The sequence below is a fragment of the Oncorhynchus nerka genome, linkage group LG15, assembly GCF_034236695.1.
Source record: "Oncorhynchus nerka isolate Pitt River linkage group LG15, Oner_Uvic_2.0, whole genome shotgun sequence".
Taxonomy (NCBI): Eukaryota; Metazoa; Chordata; class Actinopteri; order Salmoniformes; family Salmonidae; genus Oncorhynchus; species Oncorhynchus nerka.
This window is the reverse complement of record NC_088410.1, coordinates 59,829,603-59,853,501: the sequence shown is the minus strand read 5'-3', so window position 1 is coordinate 59,853,501 and position 23,899 is coordinate 59,829,603.

The following is a 23,899-nucleotide window of genomic DNA, read 5'->3' as shown; positions in this document are numbered from 1 at the left end:
TAATGAAATCAATAACCTGCTAACATCAAATAACACAATTGTTTTATCCATTTCTGAGACTCACTTACAGTGGCAAGAAAAAGTATGTGAACACGTTGGAATTACCTGGACTTCCACATAAATTGGTCATAAAATAAAGTCACAACAATAGACAAACATAGTCTGCTTAAACTAATAACACACAAAAAAAGTATATATGTTTTCATGTCTTTATTGATCACACGGTGTAAACATTCACAGTGCAGGGTGGACAAAGTATGTGAACCCTTGGTTTTAATAACTGGTTGACCAAACATTTTCTGGAGTTGCGGATCAGACCTGCACAACGGTCAGGAGGAATTTTGGACCAATCCTCTTTACAAAACTGTTTCAGGTCAGCAATATACTTGTGTTGTCTTGCGTGAACCGCTCTTGAGTTCATGCCACAGCATCGCAATCGGGTTAAGGTCAGGACTCTGACTGGGCCAGTCCAGAAGGCGTTTTTTATTTTGTTGAAGTCATTCTGTTGTTTATTTAATTCTGTTTTTGGGTCGTTGTCCTGTTGCATCACCAAACTTCTGTTGAGCTTCAATTGGCGGACAGATAGCCTTACATTCTCCTACAAAATGTCTTGATAAACTTAGGAATTAATGTTTTTATTGATGATAGCAAGCTGTCCAGGCCCTGAGGCAGCAATGCAGCTTCAAACCATGATGCTCCCTTCACCATACTATACAGTTTGAATGAGGTTTTGATTTTGGTGTGCTGTGTTGTGTGTTCCTTCCAAACCACTCAACTTTAGTTTATGCTGTCCACAGAATATTTTGCAAGCAGTGCTGTGGAGAATCCAGATGAACTTTATACATGCAACAATGTTTTTTTGGACAGCAGTGGCTTCTTCCATAGTGTCCTCCCATGAACACCATTCTTGTTTAGTGTTTTACGTATCGTAGACTCGTCAACAGAGTTGTTAGTATGTTCCAGAGATTTCTTTAAGTCTTAAGCTGACACTCTATGATTCTTATTAACCTCATTGAGCATTCTGTGCTGTGCTCTTGCATTCATCTTTGCAGGACGGCCACTCCTAGGGAGAGTAGCAACATTGTTGAACTTTCTCCATTTATAGACTATTTGTCTTACCTTGGCCTGATGAACACAAAGGCTTTTAGAGATACTTTTGTAACCCTTTCCAGCTTCATGCAAGTCAACAATTCTTAATCGTGGATCTTCTGAGATCTCTTTAGTTCGAAGGCATGGTTCACATCAGGCAATGCTTCTTGGGAATAGCAAACTCACATTTTGTGAGTGTTTTATAGGGCAGGGCAGCTCTAACAAACATCTCCAATCTCGTCTTAATGATTGTACTCCTGACTCCAATGAGCTTTTGGAGAAGTCATTAGCCTTGGGGTTCACATACTTTTTTACAAACTACACTGTGAATGTTTAAATGATGTATTCAATATAGACAAGACAAATACAATCATTTGTGTGTTATTAGTTTAAGCAGACTGTTGGTCTGTGGTTGTGACTTAGATGAAAATCACATCTAATTTTATCAGCAATTTATGCAGAAATCCAGATAATTCCAAAGGGTCCACATACCTTTTCTTGCCACTGTAGATAATTCATTTGATAATACAGCAGTAGCAATACAAGGATATAACATCTATAGACGAGACAGGCATGCTTATGTGGGAGGTGTTGCTGTAGATTTTCAGAACCATATCCCTTTAATGCTTAGAGATCTTATGTCAAGTGTTATTTAAGTGTTGTGGCTGCAGGTTCACTTGGCACATCTAAAGCATTTTCTTTTGTGGTGTTGCTGTAGGCCAGCAAGTGTTAACAGTCAGTATCTGAATATCATGTGTGAAATGCTCAATAGTGTATGTGATGTAAACAGAGAGGTCTACTTTCTTGGGGACCTGAATATTGACTGGTTTTCATTAAGCTGTCCGCTCAAGAGGAAGATTCTCACTGTAACCAGTACCTGTAATCTGTTTCAGGTTATTAATCAACCTACCAGGGTGTTTACAAACACTACAGGAACAAGATCATACACATGTATTGATCACATTTTTACTAATACTGTAGAACTTTGTTCTAAAGCTGTATCCATACCCATTGGATAGAGTGATCACAATATCGTGCCTATATCCAGGAAAGCCAAAGTTCCAAAAGTTGGGCCTAAAATAGTGCGACTCTTATTTGTATGATGTTAAAAATATTTATTTGTCTGATGTGATTAATAAGGAGCATCCGCATGCCGCACTTTATGAATTTATGAAATTGCTTCTTGTAATTATTGATAAACATGCACATGTTAAAAAACTTACTGTTAGAAATGTTGAGGCTCCAGGGATTGATGAATTGAAAAACTGTATGGCTGAAAGAGATGGGGTAAAAGGAGTGGCTAATAAGTCTGGCTGAACATCTGACTGGCTGACTCAGTGCAAATTGAGAAATTATGTAACTAAACTCAACAAAAAGAAGAAACTTTATTATGAAGCCAAGATCAGTGATATAAAGAATTCCGATAAAAAAAACTTTGGAGTACTTTAAATTAAATTACTCATGTATAAAAAAAAACAAATAGTGAAAGAAAAGCATAGACAGTTTGAGTTTTGTAAAGTTAGTGTGGAAGAGGTGGAAAAATATTGTTATCGATCAATAATGACAAACCTATTGGCATTGACAACATAGATGGAAAGCTACTGAGGATGGTAGCTTACTCTCGAGGTCATATCATTAATCTGAGCCTAGAGGAAAGTATTTGTCCTCAGGCCTAGAGGTAAGCCAAAGTCATTCCGCTACCCAAGAGTGGTAAAGCGGCCTTTACTGGTTCCAACAGCAAATTCTGTAAGAGCCTACCCCAAGGAGGATATGTGTTCGCTTCGGAGTGACACAGTGTGGGGCTTACAGACACACAGAGCCTGCAATAGTTACTTTTGTTCGAACTATCAAAGAACCGTCAGACCTAGAGCTCGGAAACTTTAGAAACCTGTTCTGGAGCTCAAGACGATAGTGCACAGTGAGTTATGTGGCTCTAGAAGGATTCTCAGACCGAGAAACAGCCTTGTACATTTGCAATAACTTCAATTTATTTTGACCATCGCAAAAATGACAACATTTAGAAAAGTCCCAGAGTCACAAGACTATGTTAATTGAAACCGCCTCAGCCCATAGAGACGGACCCTAAAGTGTCTGTCTGATAGCTCATTCAAGGACCCCATAGCAACACCCGGAAAAAGTGGGTTTTCAGCAACAATTAAGGTCACTGCTCAGGCTCCGAATGACCTATCGAGACGAAACTTGGGGTTCGGGGTTGCCTCAGCTAGCCCTTCCCATAATGTCAGAACTGGACCCGCAGTGTGTTTTATGTTTTTATTATGGTCTCTAAGGTAGGGGGTAGCATTTGGAATTTTGGATGAAAAGCATGCCCAAATTAAACTGCCTTCTACTCAGGTGCAGAAGATACGATATGCATATAATTAGTAGATTTGGATAGAAAACACTCAGAAGTTTCCAAAACTGTTAAAATAATGTCTATGAGTATAACAGAACTGATTTGGCAGGCGAAAACCTGAGAAAAATCCATTCGGATATAGGATTTTTTTTGATTGTTGTAGTTTTCTATTCAATGCTATTACAGTATCCAGGACTCAAAATGCAGTTCCTATGCCTTCCATTAGATGTCAACAGTCTTTAGAAATTGTTTCAGGCTTGTATTCTGAAAAATGAGGGAGTAAGAGCAGTCTGAATGAGTGGACCCTGCCGTGTCACAGAGCTTTTTCATGCTTGCGACCGAGAGAGTGCCTTTCTTGTTTACCTTTTATATTGACAACGTTATTGTCCGGTTAAAATATTATCGATTATTTAGACCTAAAACAACCTGAGGATTGAATATTAACATCGTTTGACATGTTTCTATGAACTTTACGGATACAATTTGGATTTATTTTCTGCCTGTTGTGACTGCGTTTGAGCCTGTGGATTACTGAAGAAAGCGCGCAAACAAAACTGAGGTTATTGGATATAAAGAGAGACTTTATCGAACAAAAGGAACATTTATTGAATACATGAATGTCTTCTGAGTGCAAACATATGAAGATCATCAAAGGTAAGTGATACATTTTATCTCCATTTCTGACTTGTGTAACTCTTCTACTTGGCTGGTTACTGTTTGCAATGATTTTTCTGCTTGGCTATGTTCTCAAATAATTGTATGGTATGCTTTCGCCATAAAGCATTTTTTAAATCTGACACCGTGGTTGGATTCACAAGAAGTTCATCTTTAAACCTATGTAAAATAGTTGTATCTTTTCTGAATTTTTATAATGAGTATTTTTGTATTTGAATTTGGTGCTCTGCAATCTCACTGGATGTTGGCCAGGTGGGACGCTAGCGCCCCACATACCCTAGAGAGGTTAACTTCTTTGGGGTAGGGGGCAGTATTGGGTAGCTTGGATGAAAAACATGCCCAAATTAAGCTGCCTGCTACTCAGCCGTAAAAGCTAGAATATGCATATAATTACATTGGGATAGAAAGCACTCTGAAGTTTCTAAAACTGTTTGAATGATGTCTGTGAGTATAACAGAAGTCATATGGCAGGCAATACCCTGAGGAGAAATCAAAACAGGAGGTGAGAAATCTGAGCTTTGTATGTATTCACCAGAGTGCCCAATGAAATCCCCTTGAGATATTAATGATGTTGCACCTATGGGTTACACTATATGTCAACCATCAATATAAATATTAATGAGACTTCTATGGTGTTGTGGGAGTGAATGATAGCAGAATCTATCAGATTTCTGGCAGTCAGCCAATTTCTGATCACGCGCATTCCTCATGGTATTCACTTGCGTTCCATTGCTCATGAAGACAAGAAGGAATACTCCGGTTGGAACTTTATTGAAGCTATATGTTAGAAACATTCTAATGATTGATTCTGTACTTAGTTTGAAATGTTTCTTCGACCTGTAATATAACTTTTTGAAGTTTTTGTCCGATGTAATGCTGACCAGAATGAGCGTTTGGATATGTATACCAAACGCGCTAACAAAAGAAGGTATTTGGACATAAATAAGGACATTATCGAACAAAACAAACATTTATTGTGGACCTGGGATTCCTGGAGTGCTTTCGGATGTAGATCATCAAAGGTAAGGGAATATTTATCATGTAATTTCTTGTTTATGTTGACGTCAACATGGCGGCTATTGTGACAAATTTTTCTGAGCAGCGTCTCAGATTATTGCATGGCTGGCTTATTCCATAAAGTTTTTTTGAAATCAGACACAGCGGTTGCATTAAGGAGAGGTATATTTATAATTCCATGTGTATAACTTGTATTATCATCTATATTTATGATGAGTATTTCTGGTGAATGATGTGGCTATGCAAAATCACTGGATGTTTTTGGAACTAGTGAATGTAACGCGCCAATGTAAACTCATATTTTTATAAATTTGAAATTTATCAAACAAAACATACATGTATTGTGTATCATTAAGTCCTATTGGTGTCATTTTATGAAGATCATCAAAGGTTGGTGATTAATTTGATCTCTATTTGTGCTTTTTGAAACCCCTCTCTTTGGCTGGAAAAAAATGTGTTTTTCTGTGGCTATGTGGTAACCTAACATAATCGTTTGTGGTGCTTTTGCTGTAAAGCATATTTGAAATCGGACACTGTGGTGGGATTAACAACAAGAATAGCTTTAAAATGGTATGAGATACATGTATGTTTGAGGAATTTTAATTATGAGATTTTTCATCTTTTGAAATTGGCGCCCCACACTTTGACTGGCTGTTGTCATATTGCAGCCATGAGAAGTTAATGCAACCGCTGTGTCAGATTTAAAAAAAAACTTTACCGGAAAAGCACACCATGCTAGAATCTGAGTAGAGCGCACGGAGCCCATACATATATCCGTCATGTTGTGGAGTCAACATTAGTCAGAATAGCATTATAAATATTCACTTACCTTTGATGATCTTCATCAGAATGTACTCCCAGGAATCCCAGTTTCACAATAGATTGTGTTTTTTTCAATAAAGTCCATCATTTATGTCCAAATTCCTCCTTTTTGTTTGCGTGTTTAGTACACAATCCAAACTCACGAGACGCGGGCAAGTCTAGGCGAAATTTCAGATGAAAAGTCATATTACAGTTTGTAGAAACATGTCAAACGAAGTATAGAATCAATCTTTAGGATGTTTTTATCATACATCTTCAATAATGTTCCAACCGGAGAATTCCTTTGTCTGTAGAAATGCGATGGAACACAGCTAACTCTCACGTGAGCACGCGTGATCAGCTCATGGCACTCTGCCAGGCCCCTGACTCAATCAACTCTCATTCCCCCCTCCTTCACAGTAGAAGCCTCAAAGAAGGTTCTAAAGACTGTTATTAACTATCTAGAGGAAGCCTTAGGAATGACCCCATAGACACTGTATATTTGATAGGCAATGACTTGAAAAACTACAAACCTCAAATTTCCCACTTCCTGGTTGGATTTGTTTCACAGGTTTTTGCCTGCCATATGAGTTATGTTATACTCACGGACATCATTCAAACAGTTTTAGAAACTTCAGAGTGTTCCTATCCAAATCTACTAATACTATGCATATATTAGCAACTGGGCCTGAGTAGCAGGCAGTTTACTCTGGGCACCTTATTCATCCAAGCTACTCAATACTGCCCCCCAGTCCCAAAGAAGATAACAAATGGTCCTTTTGTTCGATAAAGTCCTTCTTTATATCCCAAAAAAGTATGTTTCATTGGCGCGCTAGACTCAGTAATCCACCGGTTTCCCTCGTTCAAAATGCATACAAATGAATCCCGTAAGTTACCAATAAACTTCTTCCAAACATATCAAACAACATTCCTAATCAATCCTCAGCTACCCTAATATGTAAATAAATGAAAAAATTTAAGACGGAGAATACCGGAGACCATTACCCGAGATAAATAACGAAATATGCACACTCAGCGGAACGCGCTACAAACACTACAGCCAAAATGGGAGCCACTTCCTAAAACCACAAATTCCATTCATTCTTCAAAAAACAAGCCTGAAACTCTTTCTAAAGACGGTTGACATCTAGTGGAAACACTAGGAACTGCAATCTGGGATATTTTCCTTTTATATGCCCATTGACAGCCATAGTAATCAAGGGTGAGCTGAAAAAAACAATCTGGATGGATTGTCCTTGGGTTATCGCCTGCCATATCAGTTCTGTAGTGTTTTCTATCCAATACTGCCAATTATATGCATATCCTAGCTTCTGGGCCTGAGTAACAGGCAGTTTACTTTGGTCACCTCATTCATCCAAACTTCAGAATACTGCCCCCTAGCCCGAAGAAGTTAAAGTAATAAATAATTAAACAGCAACATTAAAATAACAATAGCAAAAGCAAGTCTATATACAGGGGGCACCAGTACAGAGTCAATGTGTGGAGGCACAGGTTAGTTCGAGGTAATTTAGGTCATATTTACATGTGGGAAGAGTTAAAGTGGCCATGCATAAATAATAAACAGGAAGTAGCAGCAGCATAAAAGAGGGGTCTGGGTAACCCTTTGATTAGCTTTTCAGAAGTCTTATGGCTTGGGGGTAGAAGCTGTTAAGAAGCCTTTTGGACCTAGACTTGGCGCCCAGGTACCACTTGCCATGTGGTAGCAGAGAGAACAGTCTATGACTAGGGTGGCTGGAGTCTTAGACCATTTTTAGGGCCTTCCGCTGACACGCCTGGCATAGAGGTCCGTACGTATTACCCTCTGTAGAGCCTTGCGGTCGGAGGCCGAGCTGTTGCCATACCAAGCAGTGATGAAGCCAGTCAGGATGCTCTCGATGGTGCAGTTGTTAAACCTTTTGAGGATCTGAGGACCCATGCCACATTTCTTCAGTCTCCTGAGGGGTAATAGGCTTTGTCGAGCCCTCTTCACAACTGTCTTGGAGTGTTTGGACCATGATAGTTTGTTGGGGATGTGGACACCAAGGAACTTGAAGTTCTGCCCCACGGCAGCCCCGTCGATGAGAATGAGGCATGCTTGGTCCTCCTTTTCCTGTAGTCCACAATCATCTCCTTTGTCTTGGTCACGTTTATGGAGAGGTTGTTGTCCTGGCACCACATGCTCAGGTTTCTGACCTCCCTGTTTTGTCATTGTAGGTGATCAGGCCTACCACTGCTGTGTCATCGGCAAACTTGATGATGGTGTTGGAGTCGTGCCTGGCCATGCAGTCATGAGTGACCAGGGAGTACAGGAGGGGACTTAGCACACACCCCTGAGGGGCCCCCGTGTTGAGGATCCACGTGGCGGATGTGTTGTTACCTACTCTTACCACCTGGGTGTGGCCAGGCGCTCACCTAACATAATCGCATGGTGTGCTTTCGCCGTAAAGTCTTTTTGAAATTGGACACAGTGGCTGGATTAACAAGAAGTAAGCCTTAATCCTATGTATAACACTTGTATCTTTCATCAATGTTTATGATGAGAATTTCTGTAATTTGATGTGGCTCTCTGCAATTTCACCGGATGTTTGTTTGAGACAATGCATTTCTGAACATAACGCGCCAATTTCAACTGAGGTTTTTGGACATAGAGATTAACTTTATCGAAACAAAACACAAATTTATTGTCTAACATGGAGTCCTGGGAGTGCCATCCGGTGAAGATCTTCAAAGGTTAGTGATTAATTTTAACGCTATTTCTGACTTTTGTGACACCTCTCCTTCTTTGGAAAATGGCTGTATGGTTTTCTGTGGCTAGGCGCTGACCTAACACAATCGCATGGTGTGCTTTTGCCGTAAAGCCTTTTTAAAATCAGACACTGTGGCTGGATTAACAAGAAGTTTATCTTTAAAATGGTGTATAATACTTGTATGTTTGAGGAATTTTAATTATGTTGTTTGAATTTGGCGCCCTGTATTTTCACTGGCTGTTGGCGAGGTGGGACGCTCACATCCCGAACGATCCCAGAGAGGTTAAAGGTCTTACTCACATCGGCTACAGAGGGCGTGATCACTCAGTCGTCCGGAACAGCTGATGCTCTCATGCATGCTTCAGTGTTACTTGCCTCGAACCTAGTCCCGCTCCTAGAGAGCGGCAGCTCTACCCTTTAGCTCAGTTATGATGTTGCCTGTAATCCATTACTTCTGGTTGGGATAGATACGTACAGTCACTGTGGGGACAACGTCATCGATGCACTTACTGATGCCATCGGAAGAATCCTGGAACATTTTCCAGTCTGTGCTAGCAAAACAATCCTGTAGCTTAGCATCTGCTTCATCTGATTACTTTCTTATTGGCCGAGTCACTGGTGCTTTCTGCTTTAGTTTTTGTTTGTAAGCAGGAATCAGGAGGATATAATTATGGTCAGGCTCTAGTTTGACCTTATCTTGCTTACTGCCCAGTCATATAGTCAAGCGTTACGAAGACATACCTAGTTAAGCTGCAAGTGGTCCAGAACAGAGCGACACGTCTTGCTCTTCATTGTAAACAGAGGGCTAATATTAATTACAGTGGGGGAAAAAAGTATTTAGTCAGCCACCAATTGTGCAAGTTCTCCCACTTAAAAAAATGAGAGAGGCCTATAATTTTCATCATAGGTACACTTCCACTATGACAGACAAAATTAGAAAAAAAAATCCAGAAAATCACATTGTTAATTTGTAAATTATGGTGGAAAATAAGTATTTGGTCAATAACAAAAGTTTATCTCAATACTTTGTTATATACCCTTTGCCATTAATACAGGTAATGAGTGGAGGACAGAGGAGCCTCTTATAGAAGACGTTACAGGTCTGTGAGAGCCAGAAATCTTGCTTGTTTGTAGGTGACCAAATACTTATTTTCCACCATAATTTGCAAATAAATTCATTAAAAATCCTACAATGTGATTTTCTGGATTTTTTTCTCATTTTGTCTGTCATAGTTGAAGTGTACCTATGATGAAAATTATGCCAGTCTCTCTCAGTCTCGCTAAGAGTTGAGGAAAGACTGACTGCGTCACTTCTTGTTTTTATAAGAAACATGTATGTGTTGGAAATTCCAAATTGTTTGCATAGTCAACCTACACACAGAACTGACACACACCCTTACCCCACCAGACATACCAGTAGGGGTCTTTTCACAGTCACCAGGTCCAGAACAAATTTAAGGAAACATGCAGTATTATATAGATCCATGAGTGCATGGAACTCCCTTCCATCTTATATCGGGCAAGTGAACAGCAAACCTGGTTTTAAAAAACAAATAAAACAACACCTTACAGCACAATGCCTCTCCCCCATGTGACCTACTTGTTGTGTGTATGTACTGACATGTATGTGTATTGTCAGATGTACACACACTGTATGTTAATATTTCTAGATGTAAATTGTAAAGTCATTTTTCTGTAATATATTTTTTGTTATATGTCAGACCCAAGTAAGACTAGCTGTCGCCATTGGCGTCGGCTAATGGGGATCCGAATAAATCAAATCAAATTGTGTTCAGATTCTCTGCAACCCTTGGCTGTTGAAAGTGTTTATATCTCCTCCAGTCATTGTTCTTCATTATCTTCATGTCATCCCGTGTTCTGTGTTCAATCTGATGGCTGTTTATCAAACATACCCTCTCATTAGACCATCAACAGGGTCATCACCACGCCAACCACAGATGTTATCACTCTTATCGTCATGGCAACTGGAGCTGTTTGTTACACCAGTGGGGGTGGCGGGAGACGGGAGATGTCCATGTTGCACTGGACGCGTGTTGATGAGTAACATTGTTTGACAGCTGATGTTGGGTGATGTTGTGCGAAGCCTGAAGTATTGGGCACGACAGAGGTCGGTAAAACCAATTATGGAAGGGAAGGGGGAGGGACATTGGACGGCATCCTCCCGATGGGGAGGGTGGGGCTGCTGTCTCCTTCTGGTGACAGAACGCTGTCATCTCGGCTTTGCATTCATTACAGGAGGCATTTGTCTCAGGACAGCCTCCATAAATACATGTCATAAATTCAGGAACAGAGGAGACGTCTCTACAGAGTGAGTCCTTCAGCTTAAGGAGAGGACACACATAAACATACGAGTGCACACGCACACACGCACACACGCATGCAACCACCCACACACACGCAGGCATGCGAGCAGGGCCAGATTAATGTTATATATATATTTTTTTTTTATCCAACCACAGGAGCCCGCTCTCAATGTTCTAAATACACCAGTGAGCATAATTTAGCAACAGAGGATCAATAGATTCTAAAAAATAACTGTGGATTGAGTTTTATCACATGTGCATACAGGTAACTGACATAATAAAGGAAACACCAACGTAAAGCGTCTTAATACGGTGTTGGGCCACCACAAGCTGCCAGAACAGCTTCAATGCGCCTTGGCTTAGATTCTACAAGTAGACATAAAACCATGCCAGGAAAATGCACCCCACACCATAACATATTGAATCCCTCATTTACTCAAGTGTTTCTGTTAAATTGGCAGTTACCAGTATACCTAATTTCGGGAAGGCCGCAATTTGGACAGCATGCCCGCCAAATCTAGAACAGCTTGTTGTGTTATGGCCAGAGACATATAATTCATAGAAAGGTTTTTGAACCTTTTCCGTTGGTAAATTGACTGTTAAACTCATGGGTACTCCAGCAATGGCTGCCAGTCCTGACTTGAATGGGAACTGCCATCTATGGAATATATTTCTATGCTTGGTTGCGGCTGTCAGTTTGCCTTTTGCAAATTTCAAAATACAATCGCTGGAAAAACGTACAGTTTGGAAGCAAATGCCTACTAATCTGTCTGTAGAACCAATAAAAAAACAAAGCACCGGGGACTATGATTTCTTAATCCGGCCCTGCATGCATGCACACATGCACTCACACAAAATACACATGCACGCACGCAATCAGACACACACACACACACATAAGCCTTGCTGGGTAAAATAACTGTTACATTTGGAAAATTAGAGATAGGCCTACGCAATGTAAAATTAGCCATAATTTTTCTGGCATTATACTTGACATAAGTAAGACATATGAGATGTCTGTGGTGTCACACCATAAATGATGATCCCCATAATGCTGTTATAGACACAGCGTGACATCTGTCACATGAATGCCTAAACTGATCAAAGCCAGTTGTTGAACTAAGCCATGTTGTGTCGTTACATACAATTGCATTGTAATATCAGGTATGTCATGTTAGTGATTCATTTATGGAGCCTGGATGAGAGATAGTTTTAACCAAACTATATAAGAACACTTGTTCTGTGTAGGATACTTTCGCCCGTTTGAATGACCATTTTATGGTAATTTCAAGCATATACAGTGCATTCGGAAAGTATTCACTCTTCACTTTTTCCCCATTCTGAGGTCCTGAGGCCACTGGAGCAGGTTTTCATTAAGGATCACTATGTTCATTGCTGCGTTCATCTTTCCCTCGATCCTGACTAGTCTCCCAATCCCTTTCACTGAAAAATGTCCCCACAGCATGATGTTGCTACAGTACCACCATGCCTCACCGTAGGGATGGTATTGACCAGGTAATGAGCGGTGCCTGGTTACCTCCAGACGTGACGCTTGGCTTCCAGGCCAAAGAGTTTAATCTTGGTTTCATCAGACCAAAGAATCTTGTTTCTTCAGTCCTTTAGGTGCCTTTTGGCAAAGTCCAAGTGGGCTGTTGTGCCTTTTACTGAGCAGTGGCTTCCGTCTGGCCACTCTACCATAAAGGCCTGATTGCTGGAGTGATGCAGAGATGGTTGTACTTCTGGAAGGTTCTCCCATCTCCACAGAAGAACTCTGGAGCTCTGTCAGAGTGACCATCGGGTTCTTGGTCACCTCCTTGACCAAGGCCCTTCTCCCCCGATTGCTCAGTTTGGCCGGGCGGCCAGCTCTAGGAAGAATATTGGTGGTTACGAACGTCTTTCATTTAAGAATGATGGAGGCCACTGTGTTTTTGGGGACCTTCAATGCTGCAAAAATGTTTTGGTACCCTTTACCAGATCTGTACCTATACGCAATCCTGGCTCTATTGACAATTCCTTCAACCTCATAGCTTGATTTTTGCTCTGACATGCACTATCAACTGTGGAAACTTACAGTATACAGGTGTGTGCCCAGGTCCAATCAAATGGAATTTACCACAGGTGTACTCCAATCAAGTTTTAGAAACATCTCAAGGATGATCAGTGGAAACAGGATGCACCTGAGCTCAATTTTGAGTCTCATAGCAAAGGGTCTGAATACTTATGTAAATAAGTTATTTCTGTTTTTGATTTTTAATACATTTGCAAACATTTCTAAAAAGCTGTTCTCGCTTTGTCATTATGGGGTATTGTGTGTGGATTGCTAAGGGGGAAAAAATGTATTCAATCAATTTTAGAATAAGGCTGTAACGTAACAAAATGTGGAAAAAGTGAAGGGGTATGAATTCTTTCCGAATGCACTGTAGTGAAATGATTAGAGTTGCATTGCCATTACACTTTGACAACACTGTCAAAACCATGACTTAACTCATGTCATGGCATGATGTGGCATTTACTCACAGCCCATAGTGCAGTCATGACCCATGGAACTTTTCAGACCATTTCATCGATCAAGAGATGTCATTTTGGTGTCCTTATGACAAGGTTGTGGGAGCATTATAGCAGTCGCACACATCCGGTAAAATGCTGTGTTACAGTGGGAAGGTTATAACTCAATGACAGTTGAAGCGACAGATTCCTCTTATTATGATGAGTTGGAACACCTTGATATCTAGCGCAACATTAGTGCACCATCTGGAAGGTGGCGTCCTCCGAGGTGTGGTTAGGGCCTCGCCGCCGCTGCCGAGCTTTGTTGACTAATATTTCTGGGTGAAAAATAAAGAACAGAGGCACAGAGATGTGAAGGACATAGAGGAGGCGAAGAGGGGGGGAGGGGAAGGATAGGAAAGCCTTCAATCTGCAGCAAGTGTCAATGGAGGCGGCGACAGGATTCATCACACAGCCAGGATGTCTTGTTCCGACACTAATTCTGGGCACAAAGCAGTGGGTAATGAACATAGTGTATGACAAATGGGGAATCCTAGCGTTTGAAGCATTGTTGGGAAGGCATTTGCATTCTGCGGGCTGCCTCGACACCACCTGGTGTCTGGGGGATGACAGGACGCCAGGAGAGAGAGAGAGTGTCCCTGAAACGGCACACCATTGGATCATTCTCCATTGCGTGAAGATCATAGCTCACGGTGTCATAGTCTCCTCGTGAAGTTTTTGGAGGGTTTTGCAATTAAAGTGATGAGGCCGAACAGAGAAGGGCAAAGAGAGGTTAAGGGTCAGGGACTAGCCAGTTATTTAGCCAATTAAGGACCTCGTCCAAACCATGGCTTGAGCTTATTAGTGGAACATTGACACATGTATTTGTCATGTAGAAGGTTAGTTAAAAGGCATTGTTTAACTAAGGGCTTTCAATGACGGAGAAGCCAACTAACTACAGTATGCCGTTTGATGCGTATCTGTGATGTGAAAAGACCACCAACGCTATTATGCCAGTATTAACATGTAGATATCATTTTACCCAAGGGTGCCATGTTTGAAAACATTGCTCAGTCTAACTTTGGGGTTCCCAAATCAGGTTATATGTAATAGGAGGCCCGTGAGAGACTCCTAAACCTCCAATAAAAATGTGTGCGGCCCACAACTGATGAAGAAGAAGTAAAGAAAAACATTCAATCTGTTCTCTCCTTAATCAATATTACTTCCCCTCCGGCTGAGCTTAAGAAATGGGTTGGTGAAAGTCTTACAAATTCAATTTTAAATTGAATTGTTATTCTCCCAGGCAGGTGCCGTTTGTCACATGTTAACATTTTATCACTGATTCCATCTTGACAGTTTCCTTTGGCAATGCTCCGATGGCGGTTATTAACACACGCAAGGAAGAAAATCCATATTCCACAACTCGTTGTTTGTCAGTTTGACAGTTGTCAGCATTAGCAACATCGTCAGCCCGCAGGATACGTGACAATTACTCGCAAACTCTCAATTAATGAGCTTTCTGAAAATGGTATTATTACTGTTACAGAGCCTTATCAAACATTTCCAGACTTCACCTCCTTCTGCTTCTCAAAAAGACACCAGTAAAGTCGTTTGGGCCAAGGATACATTAGCTTTAGCTTTGAAAGCAAAGGAAATTATTTAAGCATTTGTCATCAGAATGGTCTGCTTTGAGTTGGAAACCCATTTGAAGCGTGTTAATTAAAATCATCCTACCAAAGTGGTGCCAAAGCAACAGAATGTCTTCTGAGGGAAAAAATGCTGAAGAGATGAAATGTGTTTGAAAAGAGCACATTCTGAAGAATAAAGTGGGGTCGTTATGAATGTGTTGTGGTGGACCACAATTGCTTGATGTGGATTGGTGGCATAGAAAGGGAAGGATAGTTCCTATTTTACTTTAGTTTTGGGGGGTTATTTTTTGAAGAAGGCTTGAGTGTATCTTTCTATATTGTTTCAAAGGAGAATTGTTAACTATGAGGTTCGAGAAAGTAATTCGACAAGTGGTTTGGGTTACCTAATTAAGAGATAATAAAATGCATTTTAACACCCCACTCTTCCCTGGTCCTCCTGATTATTCCGGTAAGCGTGTAAATAAATAACTCTTTGGGGAACAGAGAATTGCTTATTCAATCCAAAAGGCTCCAAATATGTGACCTGGACAGTATGAAAATGGCTAGAGACCTAGAGTTATGGAGCCATCATTATGCAATGTATCATCTCCACAGAGCTTTTAACACAAATATTTTCATTTGGAAAAGTACCTCTGAGCACCCCTAGCGCAACAAGCGCTGCCTCCTTTTATGCATTTGCCTATTTCATCCTGAGGGACTGGGGAAATGTACTGAGCCTAGGAATACTATCTCAAAAGACAACTACCTGTCTGGAATAGTTAACAGTGGATGAAAACCCCAGTCTCCACAAAGACTTCCCACTGCCTAGTGCTTCACATGCCTGTCCCAAATTCAGGGTCTAAGCCCATATCAACTGACGACATGCTACAAGTCTCTCATACACACCCAACCCACAGACCAGACCGCAGATTGAAATGGTGTAAGAGTGTGAAAGAATCGTGTAGACAGGATTCAGGACCCAGTTAAAGGTCTCACTTTGACAAGACGAATCCTCGCCCCAGGCTCTCTCTCTCTCTCTCTCTCTCTTTCCCTCTCTCTTTCCCTCTCTCTCAGCCTGACTACTGGAAACATTGCAGGGCCTCTTATTTATTTATCAACTTATTACGATTCCCCTCCTTCCCATCTCAACTCCTCTGAGGTTTTCACCCCCCATTCGACTCTAAAGGAAAAGATACCCCAAATACCATTTAACTCTTCCAAGAAATCTCCTTTATTGAAATTTCTTAGGTACAATTTAACAGGATTATTCCAAAGGTTACTCTGGCAATTACACATTCAGAAAAGGTAATGGAGATTGATTTACATTATGATTAGTTTCCCCATTCCCACCCACATAACCTTAATCCAATTTTTGGAGTAACAGGCAACTATAATGAAAACAGGCTTGATGATATTTTTTATGTAGAATTTAGCACACAAGCTTTAGCTAATGGTAAAATGCTGACAAAGCCATTTTCCCCCAATTTTGTTGCCCAGCGATGCACACCTAATTACAACTAAATTTGACAAAAGTTTGTGTTCTAGTAGAAAATCTCATTTAATGTATCACGGATATGTTATCTAATTGAAGCGCAATTAACTTAACTGATTGATGAACTGGTGGCATTCAGCCCAATTGATAGCAAGAGAAGAACGTGAAAGTGTGAAAAGATGCTCGGGGTAGTAAAAATATGTCTTGGTTGAAAGCAGCTTCATCCTATGTGGTGAATGGATTGTAAATGGTCATCACTCATCTGTTTGTCAGAGTAAGAGTTGGTGCAGGAGTCAAAGGTCGAAATTCAATCAATTGCAGATAAAGGATCACCACACGGTAGTGGTGACGGTAGAGGCAAAACTGTTTCATTGGATATTGATGCAAAACTCTACTCAGATGAATCCTGCATCCTGAAGAGTTAGGGGTAAAAGCGAAAAACACCTACGCTGTTCTGAATGGCGCCAGAGAGTATGGCTGCCATTTTATTAACCAACCGGGCTTTGTTTTTTTTCCCCCAATAGTTTGTAACTTATTTTGTACATAATGTTGCTGCTAATGTCTCTTATGACCGAAAAGAGCTTCTGGACATCAGAACAACGATTACTCACCTTGAATTGGACAAATAATTTTTCTTTAATGAGTCGGATGAGAAGGATTTACTCCAAACACCCGAACAGGCCCTCATCTCATGTCATTCGCTGAAGAAAAAGATGGAGATTTCACAGGGAGATTGGGGTGCCTTGTGATGATCAGGGGATGAGTGGCTAATCTGCTTTTGTCATCCGTACTGTTAGCCAACGTACAATAGCTGGAAAATAAATGGGTCGAACTAAAAGCATGCATATCCTACCAACGGGACATTAAAAACTGTAATATCTTATGTTTAACTGAGTAGTGGCTGAACGATGACATTGAGAACATACAGCTGGCGGGTTATACACTCTATCGGCAGGATAGAACAGCAGCCTCTGGTAAGACAAGGGGTGGCAGTCTATGTATATTTGTAAACCAACAGCTGGTGCACGATGTCTAAGGACGTCTCGAGGTTTTGTCCGCTGATGTAGAGTATCTCATGATAAGCTGTAGACCACACTATCTACCTAGAGAGTTTTCATCTGTATTTTTCGTAGCTGTCTATATACCACCACAGACCAATGCTGGCACTAAGACCTCACTCAATTAGCAATATATCGCCATAAGCAAATAGGAAAACTCTCATCCAGAGGCGGCGCTCCTAGTGGCCGGGGACTTTAATGCAGGGAAACTTAAATCAGTTTTTACCTCATTTCTATCAACATGTTAAATGTACAACCTAAGTGGAAAAAAACTCTAGACCACGTTTACTCCACACACAGAGACATGTACTAAGCTTTCCATTGCCCTCCATTTGGCAAATCTGACCATAATATTATCCTCCTGATTCCTGCTTACAAGCAAACATTTAAGCAGGAATGGCCAGTGACTCGGTCAATAAAAAGTGTTCAAATGAAGCAGATGCTTAACTACAGGACTGTTTTGCTAGCAAAGACTGGAAGATGTTCCGGGATTCTTCCTATGGCATTGAGAAGTACATCACAACAGTCACTGGCTTCATCAATAAGTGCATTGATGACGTCGTTCCCACAGTGACTATACGTACATACCCCATCCAGAAGCCATGGATTAAAGGCAACATCAGCACTGAGCTAAAAAGGTAGAGCTACCGCTTTCAAGGAGCGGGACTCTAACCCGGAAGCTTATAAGAAATTGAGCTATGCCCTCCAACGAACCATCTAACAGGCATAGCATCAATACAGGACTAAGATCGAATCGTACTACACCGGCTCTGACGCTTGTCGGATGTGGCAGGGCTTGCAAACTAATACAGACTACAAAGAGAAGCACAGCCGAGAGCTGCCCAGTGATGTGAGCCTACCAGACAAACTAAATAACTTCTATTCTCGCTTCGAGGCAGGTAACTCTGAAAGATGCATGAGAGCATCAGGTGTTCCGGACGACCGTGTGATCACGCTCTCCACAGCCGATGTGAGTAAAACCTTCAAACATGTCAACATTTACATTTTCAACCTCTCCCTGTCTGTGTCTGTAATACCAAAATGTTTCAAGCAGACCACCATAGTCCCTGTGCCCAATAACACTAAGGTAACCAGCCTAAATGACTACCGACCCGTAGCTCTCACATCTTTAGCCATGAAGTTCTTTGAAAGGCTGGTCATGGCTCACATCAACACCATTATCCCAGAAACCCTAGACCCACTCCAATTTGCATGCCGCCTCCACAGATCCACAGATGATGCAGTCTCTATTGCACTCCACACTGCCCTTTCACACCTTGACAAAAGGAACAACTCTGTGAGAATGCTGTTCATTGAATACAGATCAGCATTCAACACCATAGTGCCCTCAAAGCTCATAACTAAGCTAAGGACCCTGCAACTGAACACCTCCCTCTGCAACAGATTCTGGACTTCCTGACGGGCCGTCCCCAGGTGGTAAGGGTAGGTAACAGTTTTTTGGTAATGGGGTTGCTCCCTATGCACCTGCCAATGTTAATCTATTGAACGGTATTAGTAACCAGACAGGAAACAGTGCTAATGTTTTTCACAGTGATAACCTCAATGACAATGAACTTGACTCTCATCCTGAGGACATGACAAGGGCAACCACCTATTTCCAGAGAAACCCCTCTCTTGAAACATATTGCAGCCAAGTTGAGAAAGATGTACATAATAATGTCTTACGGAACTGAAAAAAGACTCCAGTATCAGTATAAAACCTGCTGACAAAGGAGGTGCAATAGTGATACTAAATGCAGCAGACTACGAAAAGGAAATTCTGAGACAACTTAGTGATGATGAATTTCACAAAAGACTTCCATAGAACCCTACTAATCAATTCAAGTCTCTGATCCATGATAAATTGTCTACATTTTTGAATGAAGGGGTTAATTACAAAGACAGAATATGAGTATATGAAAGTTGACTGCCCAACCACACCTGTCATATACGCTCTATCCAAAATTCACAAGAGCATGACACCTCCTATATCAGGCAGGCCCATTGTGAGTAGTAATGGATCTCTGACAGAGAATATCTCTACCTTTGTAAACTATTTTGTAAAACCCTGGGAAATCTCCCTCCCCACGTATACTAGAGACTCTATTGATTTTATACATTTAAAAAAAATCTGTGGACCATATACCTGAAAATTGTATTCTGTGTACTTTTGATGTCACCAGTCTATATACTAACATCCCCCATCAGGGTGGCCAAGAGGCCCTCATGTTCTACCTCAATTAACAGCCCCCTAATGCTCCACCCAGCATCAATTGTATTGTGGACTTGACTGCACTGGTACTAACCTCCAACTGTTTTCCCTTCGGAGGAGACTTCCTCCTCCAGACCAAAGGGACAGTGATTGGGGAGCACTATGGCTCCTAATTAAAGTAACCTATATCTAGGTATCTTTGAAAAACAGGTGGTGCTGAATCCAGACCTTTTTCTCTCCAATATTCTCCTAATTTGGAGATATTTGGATGACATTTTTGCATTTAAGGACATTATCAGGAAGCATCGGTGCATTATTGGGGCGGCAGGGTAGCCTAGTGGTTAGAGCGTTGGACTAGTAACCGAAAGGTTGCAATCCCCGAGCTGACAAGGTACAAATCTGTCGTTCTGCCCCTGAACAGGCGGTTAACCCACTGATCCTAGGCCGTCATTGAAAATAACAATTTGTTCTTAACTGACTTGCCTAGTAAAATACATTTTAAAAAGTTATTGATACTGACCAACAATTGAAACACATTTTTCAATACGGTTTTAAGTATGGTTTTTAAAAGACCTCCAAACGTGAGAGATATTGTGGTTAAATCTGATTACCCACCAGAGAAAAGGGAAACTTTTTGGACAAGGTTCCGGAGAGTTATTACAAATGTGGCCAATGTGCTCAAAGCAGCTTGATGTACAAACACAACTCATTTACCCACCCTCGCACAGGACAAAGATTTAACAAATGAAAGGCCTGATTACCTCCATGTCTACCAATGTTATGTACATGTTGAAATGTCCTTTACATGTTGAAAAACCCATAGAAGCCTTAAGACACTGATCAGCGTGCACCGCAACAATATACAAGTGAGACAGAAAAATCAGGTTGCTGCTCATTTTGTACAAGCTGGCCATCCTCTTAGTTCTCTGAGATACATTGGAATAGAAATGGTCAAGATGTCACGCAGGGGAGGAGACATCGAGAGGAAACTTCTTCAAAGGGAATCTTTCTGGATCAACAGGCTGAACACACTGTCTCCTCTTGGCCTTATTAACGAGGAGTTTGACTTGAAACCGTTTTTATAGTTTCAATAAGCCTAAATTGTGTGTTTTAAAAAAATCCTTATTGAAGATTGTATGTGTATGTATATTACTATAAATATTGATCACATTCTCTGTGTATGGTGATATATTTTGATACATTGAATGTTAATATTGTGAAACTATGTTATACATTTATTACCTCCTGTTTCAGGAAGTGATGTCACTGAGTACTGTCCCTATATATAGGACCTTCCACCCCCACCTGGGAAATGGATGTCTGATGAAGACCAAAGGGTTGAAAAGTTGTAAATAGAAATCTCCCGGGAGCATGAGCAGCGGTGTGCAGTGTTTTCCTTTCTGTTTTCCAGGGGTAAGTAACAACACGTCCGCCACACTGAACCTCAAAACGGGGGCCCCTCAATCGACGGGGCTGTAGTGGAGTGGGTCGAGAGTTTCAAGTTCCTTGGTGTCCACATCACCAATGAACTAACATGGTCCAAGCACACCAAGACAGTCGTAAAGAGGACACGACAAAACCATTTCCCCCTCAAGAGACTGAAAAGATGTGGCATGGGTCCCCAGATCCTCAAAAGGTTCTACAGCTGCACCATTGAGAGCATCCTGACCAGTTGCATCACCGCCTGGTACGTCAACTGCTCGGCATTTTCAACTTTTCAAGTTTATAATTGTGCACTCTCCTCAAACAATAGCATGGCAATCTTTCACAGTAAAAGCTACTGTAAACTGGACAGTGCAGTTAGATTAACAAAAATGTAAGCTTTCTGCCCATATCAGATATGTCTATGTCCTGGGAAATGTTCATGTTACTTACAACTTCATGCTAATCACATTAGCCTACTTTAGCTTAACCACCCCATGGGGGGCACTGATCCTGACAGAGCTACAGTTAGCACTCAGCTAGGTCAACCAGGGCCCTGGCCCTATACACCCCCCAACCTCAAGGTCTCGACCGCACTCGTCCGCACTCGACCGCACTCGACCACAATGTGACTTTGTGACCTCACTACCATACCATGGAGCGACCACATTACACAATCTGTTATTTCCATCCAGGGTGTTGACAAGCGTTTTCATCTCCGTGGCCTCTTATTGATGAGTTAATGTGCTCTTTTAGCTTCTCATCTGAGCTCATTCACTGGCAAGGTGAACCTTCCCGGGCTCTTATGGGAGAACAGAGCTTGGCGTAGGAGAGAGGGAGAGAGTAAATCCTCTTCCTCCACACTGCTAGATAAATCAGAGAAGAGAAGGAAAGGGAGGTGAATGAGGTAGCTGGGCTGTGGTAGAGGAGAGGAGGTGACTAACTCTGTTTGGTTGGAATACAGTGCTTTAGGAGGTTTAGGAGTCCTTGGTTACTCTATCTGCTGTTGTCTGTTTTGTGAACACATTTCCTGGAAAGAACTATATTACATATATTGAAAAGCATTTTATTTATTTAATTACACCAAAGAAAACAACTGACAGACAACAATACAGAGGAAAAAATTGTGTGCAGGTGTGGTTGGAAGCCCAAGGGCTCACAGTATATGAAAACCACACCAAACCAAAAAAAACTATATAAAGTACATAAGTACAAAAATAAAAAAGGTTTGTTAAAACATATAACAGAAGCTACTAATTATTATTATTATTATTTTTTTATGTATGTGTGCATGTCCGTGTGTGAGAGTTAGGCTATGGAGGAGATTACTGAGTAGTCTGGTTCATCAGTCTTCGCTTGAAGTTATTGAGGGATGATGATGTTTTGGCAATGTGAAGATAAGCATTCCAGAGTATGGTATCCTCTGTATCTGATAGAGAATTGACTATGTGGGTGAACGTTATCGCAGTGTCTTGTGTTGTATATATACCGAACAAAAATATAAATGCAACATGCAACAATTTCAACGATTTTACTGAGATACAGTTCATATAAGGAAATCAGTCAATTGAAATGAATTCATTAGGCCCAAATCTATAGATTTCACATGATGGGCAGGGGCGCAGCCGTGGGTGGGCCCAGGAGGACAGGGGCCCACCTACTTGGGAGCCAGGCCCACCCACTGGGGAGCCAGACCCAGCCAATCAGAATGAGTTTTCCCCACAAAAGGGCTTTATTACAGACAAAAAATACTACTCAGTTTCATCAGCTGTCTGGGTGGCTGGTCTCAGACAATCATACAGGTGAAGAAGCCGGATGTGGAGGTCCTGGGCTCGCGTGATTAGATGTGGTCTGCTGTTGTGAGGCCTGTTGGATGTTCTGCCAAATTCTCTAAAATGATGTTGGAGGCGGCTAATAGTAGTGAAATTAACATCAAATTCGGTCAGCATTCCAATTGTACGCTCCCTCAAGGAAACTATGGCATGGCGTTGTGTGACAAAACTGCACATTTTAGAGTTGCCTTTTGTTGTTCTGAGCACAAGGTGCACCTGTGTAATGATCATGCTGTTTAATCAATTTCTTGATATGCCACACCTTTAAGGTGGATGGATTATTTTGGTAAAGGAAAAATGCTCACTAACAGGGATGTTAACAAGGTGTGCTAAAATTTGGGAGAAATACGCATTTGTCAGTATGGAACATTTCTGTGATCTTTTTTTTCAGCTCATGAAACACGAGACAAACACTGTACATGTTGCATTTATATTTTTTGTTATTTTTGTTCAGTATAGATGGATTTCAGAATTGAGATATGGTTAAATTAGGCTATAGTACAGAGTTAGGAAGCAAGCCTAATGAACCAAACCATTAATCTTTCTGATGATACCAACAGATTTCATCACTTTGCTGCGGACAAATTGAATATGATCTTTCCAGGATAAATTTTCTTTAATTACAACTCTGAGGAATCTAGTGGATGTGACTTGTTCCATTTCATTACCACCAATTGAGATTCCTAATCTTTTTTTTCCTTCTTTTTTTTTAACAATATTTCTTATGCTTACTAGTGAATACAATAAAGTTCGATTTTTTTAACA